Source organism: Rhipicephalus sanguineus, chromosome 5 (assembly GCF_013339695.2).
Source record: "Rhipicephalus sanguineus isolate Rsan-2018 chromosome 5, BIME_Rsan_1.4, whole genome shotgun sequence".
Classification (NCBI taxonomy): domain Eukaryota; kingdom Metazoa; phylum Arthropoda; class Arachnida; order Ixodida; family Ixodidae; genus Rhipicephalus; species Rhipicephalus sanguineus.
The window spans coordinates 128,062,297-128,083,060 of NC_051180.1; positions in this window are offsets into that span (position 1 = coordinate 128,062,297).

Here is a 20,764-nt window from a genome sequence, read left to right on the forward strand (position 1 = left end):
ATGCGGCGGGAAGGTGACTGTGGCGTAATTTTTTTTACTGAGCGACAAGTTACAAAATGACGCTATAGATCTGTATAAATTTCATACGCACATATATATGTTCAAGAGCTGCATATGTGTTATATAACCAGCTGTTTACGGTTCGGTAACACTGCCAACGGCAAAGTGGGTATTACCAACACCAAAAGCGGTAAGCTGATATGTAGTGCTTGTACTTGTCTCTTATGATGGATAACGCAGCCACGTTTCACGAGCCCGTATGCATGTGTGGAACAATTTCTTGACAGTTCTTGAACAAGGTCATCATCTCCGTGATCAGTGAGCACCAGCAGCTGGTCATGACCTGTTATAGGATCCGGTCGTAATCGCGGTGACGAGGGGTCCACGTGTAGTGAAGTATGAGGTATAGTACAGCAGTTGGAATTCATGGATGCGTCGGTCATGCGTCGGTCATAGAGCCGGCGACATCTCGGAACCCGAAGTCACCCTTCGCGTAGGTTAGGTATAGGCCGTCGAGGCTTGTAGGCCAGGATAGTGCTACGTAGACCAACATCAGTGGATGGCGCATGTCGTATTCGTACACTACCTGGTCGTATGTGGCCTACGTGGCCTAGTCTACAAAGCGGCTGTCAATCAATCTGGCATCATCCTCGGTTAGCATGAGGCCATCGCCCAGCCTCGTAAGAAATGAAGAGGACACTGCGTCGTTCTGGCGGACTAAGTGCACTTTACGGTGCGGTGATGTGGATATCATACGTAACTTTCATTCATGTATTCGTCCGGGGTCGAGCAATGCTTCAATATAGCTTGCGGAATCATAGGAATACAAATGTAATGTATATTAGACTGATACAAAAGCGGAGCCAACACTGGAGCCACAGACTTTAATCTGATATGATGCCTGTATCGTAGGAGTACACATCGTAGGAGTATCACGTATTGTTTATTGATTTTCTGTAAAATTAGATAGCAAGCACCACAACCACAATTGACGCGTTGCATTGATATTACGCCTGCGTAGGCTGTTTTTCCAAACCAGTTTATAGAGCTGGCGTGGCTCTGTGGTAGAATACCTGACTGCCAAGCAGAATGCTTGGGTTCGATTCCTGCTGGGATCCTAATTTTCATTCTTTCCATTCGTCCGGTCAACGCTGCCGATGTTGGTTTTTCTTAACGCTCTCGCATTTAAGCTACCAATGTCTGTTCTCGCCGTTCCTGGGTAGATATAAACTGTCAATCACCTGTGGCGCATACCCGTAAACCGCGGCCTGTGGTAAACGGGTATGTGCCACACGTGTCCAGTGGAAAGGGTTTGACGACGTACGCGACAGGATTTTCACGTTATCAATGTAATGACCCGACAGTCATATTCGTCAAATTCTCTTACCCTCCCATGCAAATTTTGGCCTACACCAAGTTAAGGGGGCTATTATGAGAGCACCCAGATGTAGGCGGCTAGATAGATAGATAGATAGATAGATAGATACGTAGATAGAAACGCTCAAAGTGTCAGAGGTTCGCTAAGAAATGCTTCGCATTTAAAATTCGGCGCACCCCACCTGCCGTGGGAATCCACGTGATGCGAAGCATGCGCAGGATGGTGACTGTTGCGTAACTTTTCACATTGAGCTAAACGTTACGGAATGACGCTAGAGAAACGTGGAAGTGGTATACGCACACTCATATGTTCAAGAGTAGCGTATGTATTATATAACCCGTTGTTTACAGTTGCGTAACGATGCCAACAGCAACATGGGTGTTACCAACACCAGACGCGGTAAGCTTATATTCTTCAATACTGGATAGCATGAATCCTAACAGGACAAAGAAAGAACACAGATGCACAGGACAGGCGTTACTCGCAACTAAGCTTCATTCAGGATAGTTTCCCTAGATATATACATAGCCGAGTGCCACGCGCAGGCGCACTGCACGTACGTTACAGTCACAGTTGCAGTTGTTATGCTTATACTATTCCGTTATGACGGAGAACGCACGCACGTTTCGCGAACCCGTATATATATGTGTAAAGGGGATCTTGACAGTTCTTGAGCAAGGTCACCATCACAGTGAAGAATGAGCACCAGCAGCTGGACCGGACTTGTTAATCGGATCCGTTCTTGATCGCGGCTATGAGGAATGTAAGTGTAGTGAAGTGCGAGATATTGTGAAGCTGGTGGAAATCCTGGATGCCTCTTACGATGAAAGGATCTGTGATGCCTTCTGTCGCGGTCGTGGCAGCGAGGTCTTTTGATGGCTTGTCCACATCCAGGCCGTCTTTCACACAGTATAAGCACCAATCATTGTTGGGTCTTGATAAATCAATGTTGAAGTCACCGATAATGATGAGAGGCCTAGTTTTCTCAGCAGATTTATTGTAGAAAGCATTGACCCAGGTTTTTGCGTAATCCACGTCGTCCACGTTGCGGACGACTTGGACGAGTGGATGGTAGTTGAGCGTCTTCCACGGGTGTTCTGTCTTCAGCTTCCTCACTTTCCTTGCGTCCGCCGCGGTGGTGTAGCGGTTACTGTGCTCGGCTGCTGACACGAAGGTCGCAGGTTCGATCCCGGTCGCGGCGGTCGCATTTCGATGGAGGCAAAATGCTAGATGATTGTGTACTGTGCGATCTCGGTACACGTTAAAGAACACCCAATGGTCAAAATTTCCGGAGCCCATCGCTATGGCGTCTCTCATAATCATATCGTAGTTCTGGGACATAAAAGCACAACAATTATTAATATTATAACTTTCCTTGCCTGTCAATGTGTGTGTTCGTGGTTACTGTGTTGGTTGAGACTTTGTATCACCTGTGGCACATACCCGCATAACATGAACTCTGGTGTACATGTATGTGCCACACGTGACTGAGAGAAAGGGTTTCATGACGTATGCGACAGGTATTTTGCGTTATTCATGTCATGACCAGTGAATTGTGTTCGTCATACACTGATCCCCTGCTACGCCAATCTTGGCATATTACAAGTTATGGAGACGACCAGGAGAGCGCCGAGACGTAGGCGGCTAGATAGATAGATAGATAGATACGTAGATAGAAACGGCCAAAGTGCCTGAGGTTAGCTAAGAAATGCTTCGCATTTAATATTTGCTGCAGCTCAGGTGTGCACATTTCGCAGGCAATCAACGAGCCACGGACTTAAAGGAAGGTGACATCGTTGTCGTACATTCCGAGGCGTCACCTAGACAACTATGGAAACTTGAAAGAATCCTTCAGGTTTTTAGAAGTTCAGATGGGCATGTCCGTTCGTGCAAGGTTAAACAGCAAGGAGGTCTGATTGTGACAAGGCCCATACAAAAGCTATACCCGCTGGAACTCTGTAATTAACTTCATTTGCGCGGCCGGGAATGTTGTTTCCATCGCGAGCACCAGCGAGCCGACAGTAGAGGACAAAGAAGTACCAGTGAGCACGAGAGAAAACGGGGACATAGAACTACTAGCAGGGTCTTAATGGCCTCACTCAGTGTCAAATAAAGCCCTCTTTTAATCACCTCGACGGTATCGAGTTCTTCAACGGCTTCTCGACGCCATATCCGAAATATATATCTACGTAGTTTTCTTTTTTTTCTTCTTTTTTTTCGGGAAACACGTGTTGTTCGTATGTCCAAGTATGTGCACGTGGTGTGTTGGCGACTCTTTTTTCGTTTTCTTCAGGTTTCATACTTCTCTTTTTTTGTGTGTTCTTTCTTCTTTTACTGTTCTTTTTTGTATTTACTTTTTTTTAGCTTTTCTTTCACTCTCTCGGCTCGGAGGACGATGATATCAAGCGCATCGAAGCCTGGTAAATTTCGTTTTGATGAAGATCGGTCTCCGATCGAAACGTCGACCAATAAACAGTTTTTATAAGCGTGTACCTCGTTCCTATATATTGTGGGTCTGTGTAAGAGCCCGTAACTCTGAAAGTGTACAAGAGACTTGTGACCAGAAGAAAAACGACCGGCAGTAATTCCATAAATCCACCGGCTGTCGCACAACATAAAGAAAATCGCACGGCGAGGTAACACCGATGTGATTTTGTCAGCGCATAATAGACTAATCAGCCTATGTAGGCAAACAAAACAAGAGATGGAAAGTGCTCCGAGCTGCCAAGTAAAACACAGAAATAAGTTCGTTGAATGTAAGATTTTGGTAATCTGCATCAGGGGTCGGCAACTTTTTCAGGCAGAGGGCCGTTTTTCATAAAGCCTACACGGTGGGGGCCGGACGGCCATTCGGAAGGGTAGGGGGGGGGGGGTGGATTTGCAAGCAGAGAAAAAATTCCGCGAATCGACAATAATGTATAAAACTGCAATAGAAAAGTTTATTTTGAGCACGCATGTCACAAGGTTTCAATTTATAAACATAAGTAACTTGAGCAGAGTCGCCATTACAAACATACAAAACGAGGAAAGTCGCTCATTGTGTTGGGAGTGGGGAGGAGTCACCCTTGGCATACACTTGGATATTACTGGATGAAAGCCCTTCCCTGACCTAGTATTTTCAAATCTTTCCCCTTTTTTGGACCTGTGCAAAAAAAAAAAAAACGAAGTGAATGTGGTGTATGTCTAAGGGGACCCACGGCAAGAGATCTTTCTTTGTTCCTGTCTAACCCCTGTTAGCGTTCGACCTGCCATGTCGGCCTTCAGATAGGAAGTGAGAAGCAGAGGGGGATAATGACATCGTGCCGGGGGCGCTTAATACAGCCCCAGGGGCCGCAGGTTGCCGACCCCTGATATGCAGCATCCCCTTAAGGTGGGGGAAGTGTTACGTCGGTCAATCAGAAAGGTGCGTCAATGATAGATTGCGGAAACACAAGAATAAAGTTGCCAAAATCTCATGTGATGGTTTCCTCGCACTCCATTGTAATCGGCAACAATGTTCCCCTCTTTCAGTCCACCAATATAACAGGTAGTAGCGAATGTGAACTTACAAGACTGATAAGAGAAGCAGAACAGATTGCTGCGCTCGGAGATATGTGTATCAGAAAGCCGTCGTTGGCACTGTTAGACATAGAATTATAACATTTGGGCAGGCCTTAAAAGGGCCATGACACGGTCGCCCAAAGATTTGTGGTTTTCAGCGAAAACTAGAAGCAGAGGGACTATTATGCCTAAGCGGATTTCAAAAGTGGGCCGTAAAAGACTATTTCAGTGCAAAACAAGACCTAGAAGTCGCCGGCTGTAAACCCCTCCCACCGCCGGCGACCGCCATTTTGTTATGGCGCGTGTGACGTCACCTGGAGCACGGAACGGAGCCGTCGTCTTCTACCAAAGTTTCAGCCGCTGCAAATCGTTCAATTTCAGTGCCAAGCCGAAGAAAGCTAAAATATCTCGATATCACGTGCAGCTGACGACGGAACAATATCGTTCGCCGCAATGCAGAGGCTTGTATAGCTAGCTGCTTGTTATGTCAGGGCTCGCGAGTGCATCTGGGTTGCCCGACTCTCGGGCCGCTCGCGTGTTTATAAAAATATTCGATTATAAATTAAGTGCTCGACCAAATGCGCTAAAATTTCGCCAGTTTATTTGTGAATGCATAAGGATTAATTCACATAACACAGATTGTGATGGAAAATTGGGTGTCATGGCCCCTTTAAGATTTCACTGCATCTTTTCGGTTTGTTCACTATGATCACGGGGCTGTGACTCGTGAGGCGAGTTCACAAGTGTATCCTGGTTCACCGTTGTTGAAAGTTAGCGCCCTGTGTGTCCATGTGCGCCTACATTTGTCTTGCCTCTTATGTGCGCTACAAGGAAACCGACTGAGGAAGTATTCTCAGAAAGTCTGCATCGCATCCCTCGTCAACTTTAAGGAATGAAGCGTTGCGAAATGATTGTACGAGGATTTATCATCTTTTCAAGCCTCCATGTTCCTTCACTGTTCCATGCTGCGGAAAGTAAAAGAAAATAAGTTTCCACCCCACCTCTCCCTGAAACTTCTTTGTTCTTTTTTTTTTTCTATTTAGCAAGAGACGATGTCAAATAAACCGTGTTTCCTCCTGTACAGTTACGTTACGGTGCGCTATTGCAGTTTGCAATAATTTACGCCTAGCACCTGTAAAAGACATGCAGATATAAATCGCCACATTTTAGCATATAAACGCCTGTAACGCTTGCGTGTATTGCTTGAATAAACTTCCTTTTCTGACTCACGCCTATACACCCATTTTTTTTTCTTAATAAATGGACATAAAGAGACGTTGGGGCCGATATGTGGCTCCAGCTACTCCTCTTACGCGATACTCCTATTAGCGAATTTTTGAAAAGCAAGCAAACAACACAAGCGCATGCTTAACAATGCATAAGATGCTCGCCTGAGCACTTTCAGATTATGGCCGCTCTTGTCGCTCAGCAAGAAGTACCAGATATCACCGGGAAATGTTTTATCACGTTGCTCTAATTTTGCTTCGTCTGCTTGCTAGGCGATTTTTCGGTGCTGTTTTCGCACGTGTAAATCTCCAGCGCGGTGCATAAGTATTTTACTTCATTGGATGCATGTCAAGCGATCGCTTGACGCGACGTCTATTTTAACGCGATAGCGGTAAATAGCTCGTTTCGCAGAAATTCCGGTTTCGGCATCGGCGGCGGTTGGTTGGTTGTGAACGAAAAAATGGCGTTGTCTGTGAGTGAAAGTTCGAGATAGAATAAAAAAACATGGCTGATCCCTCCGTCACAGGAATCGGTATGTTGTTGTCGAAGTGCAATGAAGCTATAAATTTGTGGCTGCGAAAGCAAACCGCATACTCACCCTTACTTTTTCGGAACATGGAAGAATCTTGAGGAACTCGGTGTTGAAGTATCCGTGCATCGTTGCATGATGAACGAATGGTACGTGCTGTTACACATCGCGGCCGCAAGAGCGCACAACACGCAAACACCACAAAAACTGCACACGCTGGCCAAAGCTCGCTTCATGTAACGGAAGATCACAGAACGTTGTATCAAGGCAGGCAGCTTACACTGGCTCATATTGGCCACAAGATTGACCTATAGGCGGCAGCAGCGTCGCCGCGTTAGTGTGGAGAGGCGGTCGGAGGCGTGTATACAAATGACACAGCGGCGCTTCGTTGTGAACAGTTTCAGCCGATTGTCGGCGAATAAAATGCGTTGATTGCTGCTTGCCGGTAATATATACACTCCTCATTGTTGAATCGATACACAAAGATCATCCAGCGTTCCTATTACTAGTGAGAGAAGCGCAATCTGCCGATGAAAGGGATGCTCGCCCTGAATGACAGTCTGCGCTTACGCACTAAATGACGTTTTTTGTTGTTTTCTCTGTACGTGTTTAGCTTGCGTTCTGTGTACTACGCACTGCTGTAGCACGACTGAACTACTTAAGTGTTTACTTCTTGTTCATTTGTACACTAGCCCATATTCCTGTGCAATGAGTTCAATAGCACTGTTCACGCGAATACGCATACGCAGGTAAGAGTTGAGCACAGAGCTTTCATCGATTGATTACGTGCACGACAGTGATGCAACAAAGGTCCGGTTGTTTTATGGAATAAGTGTCTTTTTTTTTTTTCAAAGTAATAATGTCCGCTGCCTTCCATCAATCTATAACAACTCCACACAAATGCTCAAGATAATGTGAAAAAAAAAGGATGAGGCTTTGCGTGAAATTATACGACATAAATGTAAGGCACGCCGTCGGGCTAAGCACACGGGTGGTTCTGCATAAATTTCGCTCCAAGTTAAAATTGCGCGCGGCAACTCCGTTTTATCACTGCCGTGTCATTCCATTGTCTGTTTTTTTAGGGACAGTTTGATTAGCGAAGTCGCCGACTTCACTCGTTAGAAATATTTCGCTGTAGCGGGACCACGACCGTAAAATAACAGGCCATCTTAAAGGGGTCATGAAGCACCCCTTGGGCTGATTGAAAAAACACATCCTGCGGAAAGCTGACACGGCTACGAACTGCTCTGCCAAATATTACAGTCGTGCGCGCCGCGTAATGGCCACAAGCGGAGCGCGAAGTTGCCGTTTCCCCACCCCAGGCACCCTCTTTTCAAACAGAGGCCGGTTCTCACTCTCGTCGGTGGGCGGGGCGTCTGTCCGCTGTACGTCGCAAGAGACATATCATGCTTATTGGCCGATAGCCGACGTAAATCGAGAGCGGCGTTCGGATCAGATGCGCTTCTTGCCGCGGGGTGCCGCCACTTGCCGGCGCCGCACTCCTCAGTACACGGTAGCCGCACTCGCGCAAGCGAATCACAGCGGGAGAGCGATCGCGTTTCATGACGCGCGCTGGCGTATCTTCTTTCCCCCATGCCATCCCTCCCTGTCTAGCTTCCAGTGCGCTCGCCGGCACGAGAAAAGAGAGAAAGCTCTGGGAGCGTGCGCCAAACCCCCGTAACTCCGCTGATTCTTGACGGATTCGAGAAATTTTTGCGGCAATCGATTCGGGAGGCAGTACACTCCGATACTGAGGCCATTAGATCATTACTTGGAAAAGTGGTTCATGACCCCTTTAAGCGCAACTAAAGCTCATCATGAACTACAGTGCCGCAATTATACGCCTAACAACAACGCGAAAATGCATGAGCCTCGTTTTTGTTTACCACCGAGTCGCTAAAACGCTGCATTCACACACAATTTAATGCTCCTCATGTTTGGGACTATGGCAAGCGCACTTTACGATGTGCTTGAGCCAGAAAGCCGCATCAACTTTGAAATGATTCCGGCGAATGAAGGGTACGACAACAATACACAGCCCTCTCGAAATTCGCACTCACTGATCTTATTACAATGCGCATGCGCCGAGCAAGCCCATTTGCTTCTGTACACCATGTTAGGTATACGTACGAGCAGTTAAAATCGCGCTAACATAACAGAACAAACCGATCTTTGAGAACGTGCAGGAAGTACGTGCACATGCAAACACTGCGTGGCTAGCAGACGACGCGGGGAGAAATCCACACTAAGCGCGCTTCAGCCAGTAGCCGCCAGGCGGCGACTCCGCTCGATATCGCGGCCAATATGGTGGCCGCAGAGCACGGCTGCTCGCGTCTGCTGGCGCAAAGAAAAAATCGGAGAGGGGGTACTCCACGCGGTTGCCATTGGCTGCTTTCATTATGACTCGCCATCGACCCTAGCGCCAAGGGCGCCCTCAGTTGTTGCACTTCTGGCGGGAAACAGAACTAGATAAAATGGTGGCGATTACTGCATTACTTGGAACACCGGAGCGGCAGTCTTTCTGACTATTGGCGCGTGCATCGCAACGAGCTGGGCGATGACCTTTAAAGCGCGCGCTTCGCGCCATCTCTGTGGTGATAACGAGAACACGCTGAAGTGCCACCGAGCTCAGAGTACCGCCAGCGGTAAACGGCGTGTATAAATAGCTCGGCGTTAGTTTGCTAAAAATGTGCGCTCTGTGGTCGAGTCATTTAGCACCATGCGTCGTGGGTTCGTTTCCCAGCGACGGAACGTTTTCTTCTAGTTTCTTTCTTTGTCATCTGTTAGTGCACATTTTACAATGTCATATCCGTGACGGAAATACCTGAGTGAAGTCTTGGTGGACCCGGCATAAAACACTTTCGTGTTGAAATAGAAAGGCAATAGCCTGGCGAAGGGCGGCATCAGCTTCGCTGTTTGGCGGATTTCACGGAGGGGTGCTGACAGCGTTATTTGATTATTTTGACCTGTAGTGTACTAATTAGGTCATGAATGGAACTGAACTAAAGTGGACGAAATAGCACCCTTGTTTTCTGTGGGTCCCGAACCTAGAGCCTCCGAATTACATGTCTCATGCTCTACGAATGCTCTACCAACGATACTCTAAGATGCTCTACTATGGAGGGCGTTCCACTGATGTCATTGGTTTCTTTGGCAGAGCTTCGGATGCATAATTCGAAGGTTGTGGGTTCGGGCCCCACCGACGCAAAAGTGTTTTGCTTGTTGGGCGCGTGTGTTGCATTTTGTGCTGTTGTGTGCTTGTGGGCAGCTGCGTATGTGTAATTCCAATGCAAATTATACTTGACATGTGCTACTGATATTACAGTAATGCAATAAAGAGAGAAAACAAAAGAAGCTGCATCATGGCCCATCGTTAAGAGCGTCCGGCACTCAAGTCGACACTGGTGCTGTAAAATGGGTTCGAATCTCAGTAGCAGTTGTCATTAGCAGAAAGTTTTTTTTTCATTCCATCGTGATGAAAGAACTGGGGACAACGAGGTGGCCTCACGATGAAGATATAACCTCCCCGCGACAATAGCCATAGTTAGTATAAAGAAATAGATGCACAAGACGAACCCTGTAGAGAAGCAACATATGCATACAGATTCCTAATTTCCGTCAAGCTTTTAGAGAAATACCGGGACATGACATGACCTTTTCATTTGTGAACGCCCAGTCTTCTTACTGCAACTTTTTACCTCCATCATTTATGTGGCAATCATAAGTTTCATGGGATTGCTTCTTCGAAGAAAGCTCCATATTGTTCATTCAAATGCTTTCTTTTGATGTCTTTATCCCTCGTTTTTTTTCGTTTTTTTTTTTTGCAGACGACAATATACCTGCAAACCCTCGTGACCAGTCAACTAGAGGAAAACTTCAGTAAGCCAGAAGAGTTCCGGCCTGAGCGGTGGTTATCGAACGGGGAGAAATGTGGTGGCTGGGTTCACCAGCCTTCAGCCTCGTTGCCCTTCGGCGCTGGGAAGAGGCCTTGCCTCGGAAGGAGAATAGCGGAGTTTGAAATATTTCTTATTCTTTCCAAGGTATGAAAGATATACTTTTTAGGCAGGGCAAATATACGTACTTTGCGTCACACTTCGTCCTAACTACTAAAAGAGTATTATACCTACTTTAACATACTTGTGCTTGAAAACAACAAGTTTTTTAAGCCATAAAAGTTCCCCGTTAAGTAACTGTAACTTGTCGCAAATGTTTTGAGTAATATCCCCATCTTCAACTAATCTGGGAATCGTAACAGAATAGAACTGGTTGTGGACGCCTGTTATTGGTGTAATAACAACCGAAGAAGAATTAACAAGCCATGCTAATGTAGATGAGATGATGCGATAATTAGACGTGATTGGTGACTATGTGGTTATGTTTCTAATAAGGGGTGTGACCGCGTCGAGTAGACGCATCAAGTCGGAACCATGGGTATTCGCCAATACAAACACAAAGCTCGAGACCATGACGTGCTATTTCACGGGGTGTGTCATCACTCTGCTATTTCCTGCATCCGCTTCCCTTGTGTTCCAGTTCCACCTTTAACGGTGATATCTGCCATTTAGAAAATTTCGTATATGTTATTCTTTATTGCTCATATGCTGTCGTTAACAGCCACGCTGAAGAGAGATAGAAATGAATTTTATTGTGCGACCAGGCTTGAGTCAAAGGTGAATGGCCTCCTCAGTCGAGGTAGCCATGGCCCTGTGCTGCCGCCCGAGCTCTATCCACGAACCAATGTTGGTTTCCAAGGTCTTACGTCAGCTGTAGAGCCACCCTCTGGTCTTGTAGTTGCTCTTCTGGTTCTGCTCTGGGTAGCCCGTTAGAATAGGAGGAAAAATCCATCCACTAGGCCGACGATGCCACCAGAGCCCAAAGGCTCCTGGCCGCCATCTAGGAGCAGTTGCCTCAGCCTCCCCCCCTCCCCCCCCCCCCGATCTACCGGCAACCGGCATCAAGCGTATATCTTCTTCTCTCCGCTGAAATGTGGCAAGAAGTGGCGAACAAGGACTTCTTTTTACTTTGTAACATCAAGCGTATCTCTTCTTCTCTCCGCTGAAATGTGGCAAGAAGTGGCGAACAAGGACTTCTTTTTACTTTGTAACATTGTTCTGGTATCAAAAGAGTCATAAATGCTTAATCAGTGGACCCCTTTTGCTGTCAGCTAATAATCCCCTAGAACATATTTCTTGGTTGTGAATGTAGATCACGCGCAAGCAAGATGGTTTGCGTCCGCTTAGATTGGTAACAACTCGTTCCATTCAATGCCGCCTTGCTTAAAGCTGCACCGTATTGTCATGAATATCTCCTTAATCAGTAAACTACTCAGCAAGAAGACGTTTTCACAAGCGTGGCATTACTTGCCGACAGTGCACAAAAGAATGGTGGATGAATTCCTGAAGGTTCCACTGTTGTACCGGACGTAGAGACCAAAAGCTGATCCTATATTCTTGTTTTGCGAGATCTTATGCAGTCGTGACAGTAAAAGCACTTTATGATAACGCTGTCTTTTATCTTACTGTATGGCAGCTACGTACTTCGACTGCATTAGCACATTTTCCTTCTCTTTGCTCTAGATCTTGCTAAAGTACAGAATTCAGCACCACTACCCAGACGTTGGTTTCTACGAGAAAATTTACATGATTCCAAATGGACCAACCCGACTGTGCTTCACGCCCCTCAACGACCTTAAACATTCAAAATGACGAACTCGGATATGTCGCTGACTGCCGTGAGATTGTACTGTATTTGAACATTGATGCAATAAAGTATGCGTGAAAAGCTGTGCTGTGAAAAATAATTTTCTGCCTTACTGCTCCTGCACTGAAGTGGTTTTGCCGCATAGAAATGTACGTCTACACGTTTTCACATGGGTGAAAAACTAGGATAAAGACCAACTTAGGCTCGGGGACCATTTGAATATTAAGTGATGCGACACACACGTTCCTTTTTTTAGAAACAATTATTAATGCCAGAACTGCTATGTTCCGTGATCTCCAGTCGTTCTTTCGATTTTCCGCGATGATACACGAAAGCTATAAGACGGATCTGTCGTGGTGAACACGTTGAGCGTGTGGAGTGCCTTTAATACAAATTATAAATTTTTAAACAGTCGATTGGTACTGCTTAGAGATATTAACTAAATGAGAGTTGGATTTAAGAGAATGTTACTTAGCTGGAAGAGCATAGTTATACGAATCAATTGTTTCGGAACAGAGTAAACAAATCGCATCTTTCAATGGTACATACAATCCGTACTAAATATTGCTACAAAAATGCTGTATAGCTGATTTCTTCTCGTGGTCAAAGGCAACTCTGGGATTTATGGTTCCATATGCGTTTGTGAACACCAAGAGAAGTTTTAGTGTCCTGAAGGTCTAAAATATCTAGTGCATTCAAAAACACGTATCACGAACCACTTAAACGTACACGTAGACGTCTGCTATTGAGCGCCGAAAAAAAGGACGTGTTTCGCTTTATTTACGAAACATTAGGGTGACACCATCGCCACATTGCTTAATAAGTAATTGTTCTTATATTTTCTCGCTAAAGACTGTTCTGAATTTGTCTGGGACACATACATGTGTCACGATTGTGAGGAATCTGAAGCATGAGAGAAACTAATGAAACCTATGTGATCATGCTTACCTAAAAGCGATAGCGGAGGGCGAGATTCATACACTTACTGCACCGCTCATGAAGGCCTCATGCAAACGCTAAACGGACGAGATATCGGTAATCAGCTGCTGTAAACTGACGCCGATACGTGCTCAACGCAGTATACTTCTTTGAAGCAGGAGTGATATTTAGGACAAGCGCTTTTTTTCAACTTAATCTGCTTCGAACACTTTCTAAATAGCGTTTATCTGCAATCACTTTAGAAATTATTGTTTATTGTTGGGGTGTTATTGTTGGGGTGTTGCGGCATAACAATGAAAAGTATGTCAATGCGAATCTTTAAGGACTCGTTCGTTCAGACCGGTGCTGCGATTTGGAGAAATGGGCATAGCGTGGGTCGCCTCCAGCTGCCGTTGCAAATTTGCAATGTGCGAGAATTACGAAGCCCCACAGTGAAGCTTTGGTAGCGAGCTATTTAAGCGCTTGCAAATGCCGATGTGCGTTTCGAAGAAGATTTAGTTTAGGAAATACATTTTAAAATAAATGGAAACCGAGCAGCTCCTTTTGTCGCCAAACAACATTCACACCCATTTTGACAATGTCGCACTTGAAATACACCGAAGCATTGAGAACATTCCAACACGTAGGAGTTATTTTCCTTGTTTTAAATAAATAGCATATCTTTTATAAAAAATAGCATTGAAAAATGGAGCCGCCAAGCCCGGAATTCGATCCCGCGAAATCCGGGTCAGCAGTCGAGCACCTGAACCACTATACCACCATGGCGGGTACGAACAGATACAGTTCAGCAAACTGTGGTCTGTGTTTTTGGTGCGAATTTATATGTTTATAATCCTTTGCAGTTCTACTATATTCTTAATTTTAAAAATTCCTAAAAGAGCACTCTTCTTACTGGAATAATAAAACTTGTTGCTGGGCGTGTTTATTCACAACGTCTACGGAAAAAGCTACGTAAGAAAACAAGCGAGAACTAGAAATTACGAAAACTGCTATGCACATAATTTAAATTCAAAGTGTGCTACTGGCTTTTTGTATGAGTATTTCTGGCGTTTTACGAGTATTTTATAGAAAACTTGGTCTGCGTCCAATAAATATCTGCCTGTTAAAATGAAAAGAAATCTAGAAATACGAAACTGCGTCATGTTTCGCGCGCACTTATCCAAATTTACTATTAAGTAAAATGACTGCTTCTACCGTAATCTACAGTATATGTAAGCATGAAATAGCTACCGGTAAAAGCAGATTATGATGCTTGCCACAATAATGTGCATGTTCAGAAGGGTCCACCCCACCAACCACACTACACTATGCTCCACTGCTTGCCCAATATGGTGGCGGCGCGGTCAGTGGGTGTCACCCCCCCCCCCCCCCCCGCTCCCCCAGTGCGAGGGAACGCTGGAATGCAGGCGCCCTAGCGTCGCACGCAGCGTGGCGCCATCTGTCCAAGGACGTCACAACCCGCGCAACGAAATCGTTGCTCAGCTCTGGCTGCGTGCACTTTACCCGACAACCACTGGCGTTTAGAAGCGCATAGGAGTGAACTTGAATTCACCATAATATAATTAAAATATGTCAGAATCTCTAAGAATGTTGTGAATATGTTAATGATGTGTGCTAGGCAACAGGAATTGTTTTATGCTTCTGAAAATTTATCAGCATTTACGTCCTCAGCTATTGCTGTCGGTAGTTGATTCGACTCCTGGATTGCCAAATGACGAAGAAAAAAAACGAAGATCAGTAAGGACGAACGGTTACGAACTTTGAAAGAGTGGTCCGAGCGTGGAAACGTTGCATCTGGTGCCGTTATTAATGAGGTAGGATAAGGCGTAGGGTTGTCAAATAACCAATGACAGAATATTAAATGAGACACCTTCCGTCTGCTGTGTAGTGTTTCAAGGTCAAGTCTGCCTTCGATTTCAGATGCATTCGAGTGGGAAGAATAATCTCACACGGTGAACCTTGCAGCTTTGTTTTGTAATTATTCTAGCCTTTCGATCAGGTATGCTTGATAAGGGCTCCAAATAAGTGAACAGTATTCAATTTTGGATCAAACTATTGAGTTGTAGGCAAGACGTTTTGTATCTTTATTAGCTTGGCGAAGTGTGCGTTGGAGGAAACTAAGAGTCCGATTTGATTTATCCAATAACAAGTCAATATGAGTGTTCCAGGTCAAGTTAGAAGTTGAATAAACAGTTCAGTATTTAACTGACTCGATGGGTGTAATTTCCTCATTATTTATTATATATGTGTGCGAGAGAAAGAGAGAAGAAACTTTATTAACACTTGGCCGGCAGTTTGGTCTTGGTGGCCTCAGATGTGCGACAGAAAATTATTAGAAGTAGTAAAGCGCATTATTTTTCCTTTATTATTGTTAATATTCATCTGCCAGGCATGACTTCACTCGCCCAATATCTGCAAGTCTTTATCTAATTATTAGCAATCATTATGGTGAGTAACAGCACGACAAATAATGCAATCGTCTGCAAATAGACGGATTGGTGAACTTACACCGATATGGATATCGTTAATGAAAATTAAAAACAATGTTGACCCCAACACTGAACCCTGGGGTCCACCGGACATGACGGGTTTAAACTCGGACACAACGCTTTCGATCAAAACCGCTTGACTCCTATCGCTTAAATACTCTTGAACCCAATCAATTGCCTGGTTGTCTAATTGAAGAATTCTCATTTTATATAACAAACGCTTGTGGCCCACCCTGTCGAAGGCCTTTTCAAAGTCAGTGAAGACTGCATCAGTCTGTTAGTTCATGCAAGTTGGCGTGAATTTTAGTAAATAGTTCGAAACGCTGTGTCCCACAAGAGCGTCCCCGCTGAAAGTCATGTAGGCTTGAAAATAGAATGTTGTTGTCAGCCATTTAGCTCATTATCTGAGAACACAAATGTGTTCAAACAGCTTGCAAGTGATAGATGTCAATGATATTAGATGATAACTTGCCATATCATTCTTACCACCCTTTTTAAATATCGGCACTACGTGAGCAGGTTTCCAGTCTTCAGGAATTTGGGTCGTATCTAATGATTGTTGGAAAATGAATGCAAGTGCTGAGCGAATCTTAGTAAGCTTCAGCAATTTTGTGCTACTACCATCGGGGCCAGGACTTGAGTATGATGGTGAACGTTCGATAGATTTTTCAACTCCATTAGTGGTTATAATTATGCGAGACGTTATAGAGGTGTCACAACCGGGTGTACTATTATTGATCATCTTGTCAATATTAAGGGGCGCTTCTTTCCCGAAAATGCTGCAAAAATATGAATTAAAAGCATGTTGATTATTGATTTTTGTTTTAATCAGACAGTGAACGACCCTGTGGTCATTGATCTGTTCAAGGACGGTTGCTGCAGCTTGATCGGGATGCATTGTAATCAACAAATCAAGGATCGCATCACCACGTGAATCAATTGCGTCATTTCTAATAATGATCACATGTCAATGAAATTGTGGCATTCCCGTTCTTTACTAGTGTTACTTGATAGTAAACATAGCCAATTGATCAAGTAAAACATAGCCAATTGATACATCCCTGTCCTTCCGTTTTTCTTTTCCTTCTCCTCCTCCTAGCCAATTGATACCAGGGTAGCTAAAATCTCCGGCCATTACGATATTAGCGATAAACTTGCTTTGAATGTAAGCAATAGCATCGGTAAGTTCTTCAACGAAGTTTTCGCAATGATTAGGGGGCCTATAACAAGTACCTATTACAAGCGTATAACCCTCTAGTCGAGAGAGAAATAGAGAAATGAACATTATTTTTGACCAGGCTCTTTGTAAAAAGAATAAATTTATTGCAAAATGGACCCTAGTTTTATCTTAACGAGGCTGCACGCCGCGACCGTGCACGGAACAACATACTCAACAGTCGGATCATGCTAGGGGCGACGGTGGTTCGTTGTCCCAGTAAATGCTCCCACAAGAACACTACAGTAGTTGCTTTCGTTATTTCGCGGTTTATGATGGCCTTGATCGCCTTCAACTTTCCGCTCCGCTTGCTCGCACAACCACTGCATTCGTACTCCCCTCCCCGTCTTTGCATGTCGGCACCCTGTCATATATAGCTCAAGTTGAACATCTACCTCGCCTGCGCCTGGCGTACATTGAAGGCTCCACGTCCGGGCTGACCTAACCATCTTTTCTGACACGCATGCATCAATTAACGGAAAATGCAATGCCGTGGCCGCTTTTGGGTGTCGCTCCGTGACAATTCCGGATTTCGAAGGACCGAAAAATATCTTTCTCAATTTTACGAACTTCCCGAATTAACGAAACAATACAACCGTGGTCATCAGTAGAGAATGGATTTTAGGCAAGTGCCCGTTTTGTTCCTTGCGCTCCTATTGTGCCACTTTGATATATGGGCATGAATTAGATGTTAAGAAAGGCTTTTACAGTGTTTTTATAGTGCCTATGAATGCCTATTTCTGGCGTTTGTGCCTAAATGATCACAAATGCCTATAAATGCCTACATTCAAAATTGGCGCTTGTATTAACACTATTTAGCCTCAAGTTGCGCTCCCGCGAGCAGTTTGAGAGCGTTATTCAAGCTACCGCGCAACACTGCCTGTTCGGAACTATGGGGTTCAACCTATAGTCCTGTAGTTCAACCAACTCCAGGAAACAACTGCTAGCAGCCGTGAAGTGGAACACGCACATTCGCCGCCGCAGTGACATGGCGTGCGCGGTTCGCAAATGCGAGACTTTGGAGAGAGCAGAAAGGAGAGTGAAGAGCAAAAAAAGAAAGGAAAATATGATGTGCACGCGGCTTTTGTTTTTGTAAGTTAATTTGTAAGGTGTTCACTGCATCAGCATAGCCAGAAATGTTTTTCGAAAGAGAGGGGGGGGGGGGCGAGTTTCAACCATACTCTATGAATGAAGGAAAGAAGATGGCTTTTAAGGGCTCGTTTTTCCTTTTCGACACAATATTATTGAGAAATAACAAACAATAATTATTGTCTGTTAAGTCTCATTAATATTGTGTCTAACCAAACTCTGTGTACGTTCGTGAGTGCGCTTGTATTCATGCATGCATATATACGCATGCAAACCTGAAAAGTTTCGGGGGAGGGGTGTTGAACCCCATCTCCCCCCTGGCGACGCCAGTGATTCACTGGCAGGGGAGAAATTGGCTCTACGCGATTCGACCCGGACAATAGGAGGAATCCCTCCCTTCAGGTGTTTTAGCGATCTGGCTATCTGCTCGTGCTCTGCCCTTCTCAGATGCCGAGAAGGCACCAAGGAGTGTGTTGATTCGACAGTGGAATCTTGACTCACCGTGTAGAACACGGAAGAGACCGTGTTCTGCGAACCGTGCGGGACAAAGCACATTGCACAGCTATCTTCAGCTGTTTAACGCCTTTTTGCCATCTTAAGCAATTACATTTTTGTTTTCCTTTCGTAGATAGAGCTCGCGCACGTCTTCGTTTCAAATTATTTGCATTTATGTCACAATTTATTATGCCTATATTTACTATCTGGCGCCTAAAACGAGCTTTTTAGTGCCTAAAAATCCGGCCCCTATAGTCATCAGTTCGCTAAGCCGTGTTTCAGCTGTATGTACGTATGGTCCTCATTTTCGCCAAAACCTCCACTTTAGTAATAAGCTATCGCTTTATCGCGTTTTCCATGGCGAAAATAAGCTTCCGGATTATTCACAATGAAGGAGTGCTTATTACCTGTGCGCCTTTGCTACGCAGATAATTACGTATTTGCCGAATTATTTCACTTTTTGTTCCAACATATATACTTCATGAATATTGCTCGGGACTCCGACGAGCTGCGGATACTTCATATACCAACAGATCTCCTTTCTTGTTTTGATGTCGATGTTGACACCATAACAGATTACCATCCATTCAAGGGCTACATACACAGGCATCTTCTTTTAGAGGTCAACTGAAACAGATCTCGACAACACGCTTGAAAGGCAGGAAGTCCGTGTTTTCTACGATAGACACACAAATCAAGCGTGTCGCTTCATACTTAGCCTAAGAAAAATTGTAGGCTAGAGCAGATTGCAAACAACAATATTGGTTGTTTATCCGCTGCCACTAATATCAATACTGCCATTGTATACAGATGAACGATAGCTCGGATTGGAACGTGGCAGCATACGTTATCAAGAATAGTGTTGACCACCTGCTAGATGATTACGTGTTTGTTGCTATGTCATTTCAGTCGAGACCTTTGGTAAGTGTGATGCTTAAGATATTATTATTATTATTATTATTATTATTATTATTATTATTATTATTATTATTATTATTATTATTATTATTATTATTATTATTGTTACTATTATTATTTGCATACACAAATAACCAAGGATGAAAAGAGAGCTGGCTGAGAACTGTCAAATAGAAGAGCACAGCTCCTGCCTACTCTTTCGGGAGAAAGGAGGATAAAGAGGAAAGGAAGATAGGAGGAGTGAAAGAGGAAAGAAGATGGAAAGTAAAGAATAAATGTGACGAAGACTTGGACAAAAATAACAAAAAGACGTCTATAAATGGGTGGCCAGATCTGTTGGTCCATAAAAGTAAGCATAGCTCGATGGGCCTGCTCACGTCGAGAAGCGCTCCCTCTCGGAAAGAGGCCATTGTCAATAGTCGCGCACTTAAATCGAAGAAATTTATATTACTCAATCAGCAAAACCCGCTGCGTAACGAATGCGGGGCAGTGTAATATAAGATGCTCAGGTGTTTCACAGGAGCCACAAGATGCACATAACGGACTGTCCACGCGTCATTGACGGTATAAGCGTTCGCGCACCAACACAGAGCTGATCCTTAGCTTATATAAGAGCACTCTGGAAAGACAAGCCACGACCACGAACACGGGATGGGAACGATCACACACAGGTTTCAATTATGATTTGATTGACAATATTCTTATCGAAACATACACGGAGAACTATATTTCAATAAATAAAAAGTAGCCTACAAACTCGTCTGTACATGAAAAAACAGAAGAGAAGACTGTTGGAATGTGCCAATTCTTTAGCAGTCGACATTTCGTGCTGCCTTCAACACCTGCACCTGAATCTTCTCTTGGAAAATTCGAGATCCATTAGGCGCCGAGTCTTAACCATGCGAAAGCTGAGTCGGCTATTAGAATTACAGGTTTTAAGGGATTGCGTAGCAGCATGTAGATATTGATGTTCAACTTAGAAATACAACTATAAATTCGGGAGCACCACGCGTGTGCACCTTTACAGTTGAAGGAATGTATTCGTCCCCCTCTCACCCTCTCCCCCCCCCCCGCCACATCACACACAAACACAAATATGTTTAGTTAACCCCGTCGCGCAAACATCAGTGCACTTCCGGCGCTTTATCTGAGCGTGTTCTACTACTCAGAGGAACAAGATAGTAGCCTATTGCTGCGCGAGGGCTAATCAATTGAGAAGTCGAAGCACTCATATACACTGAATA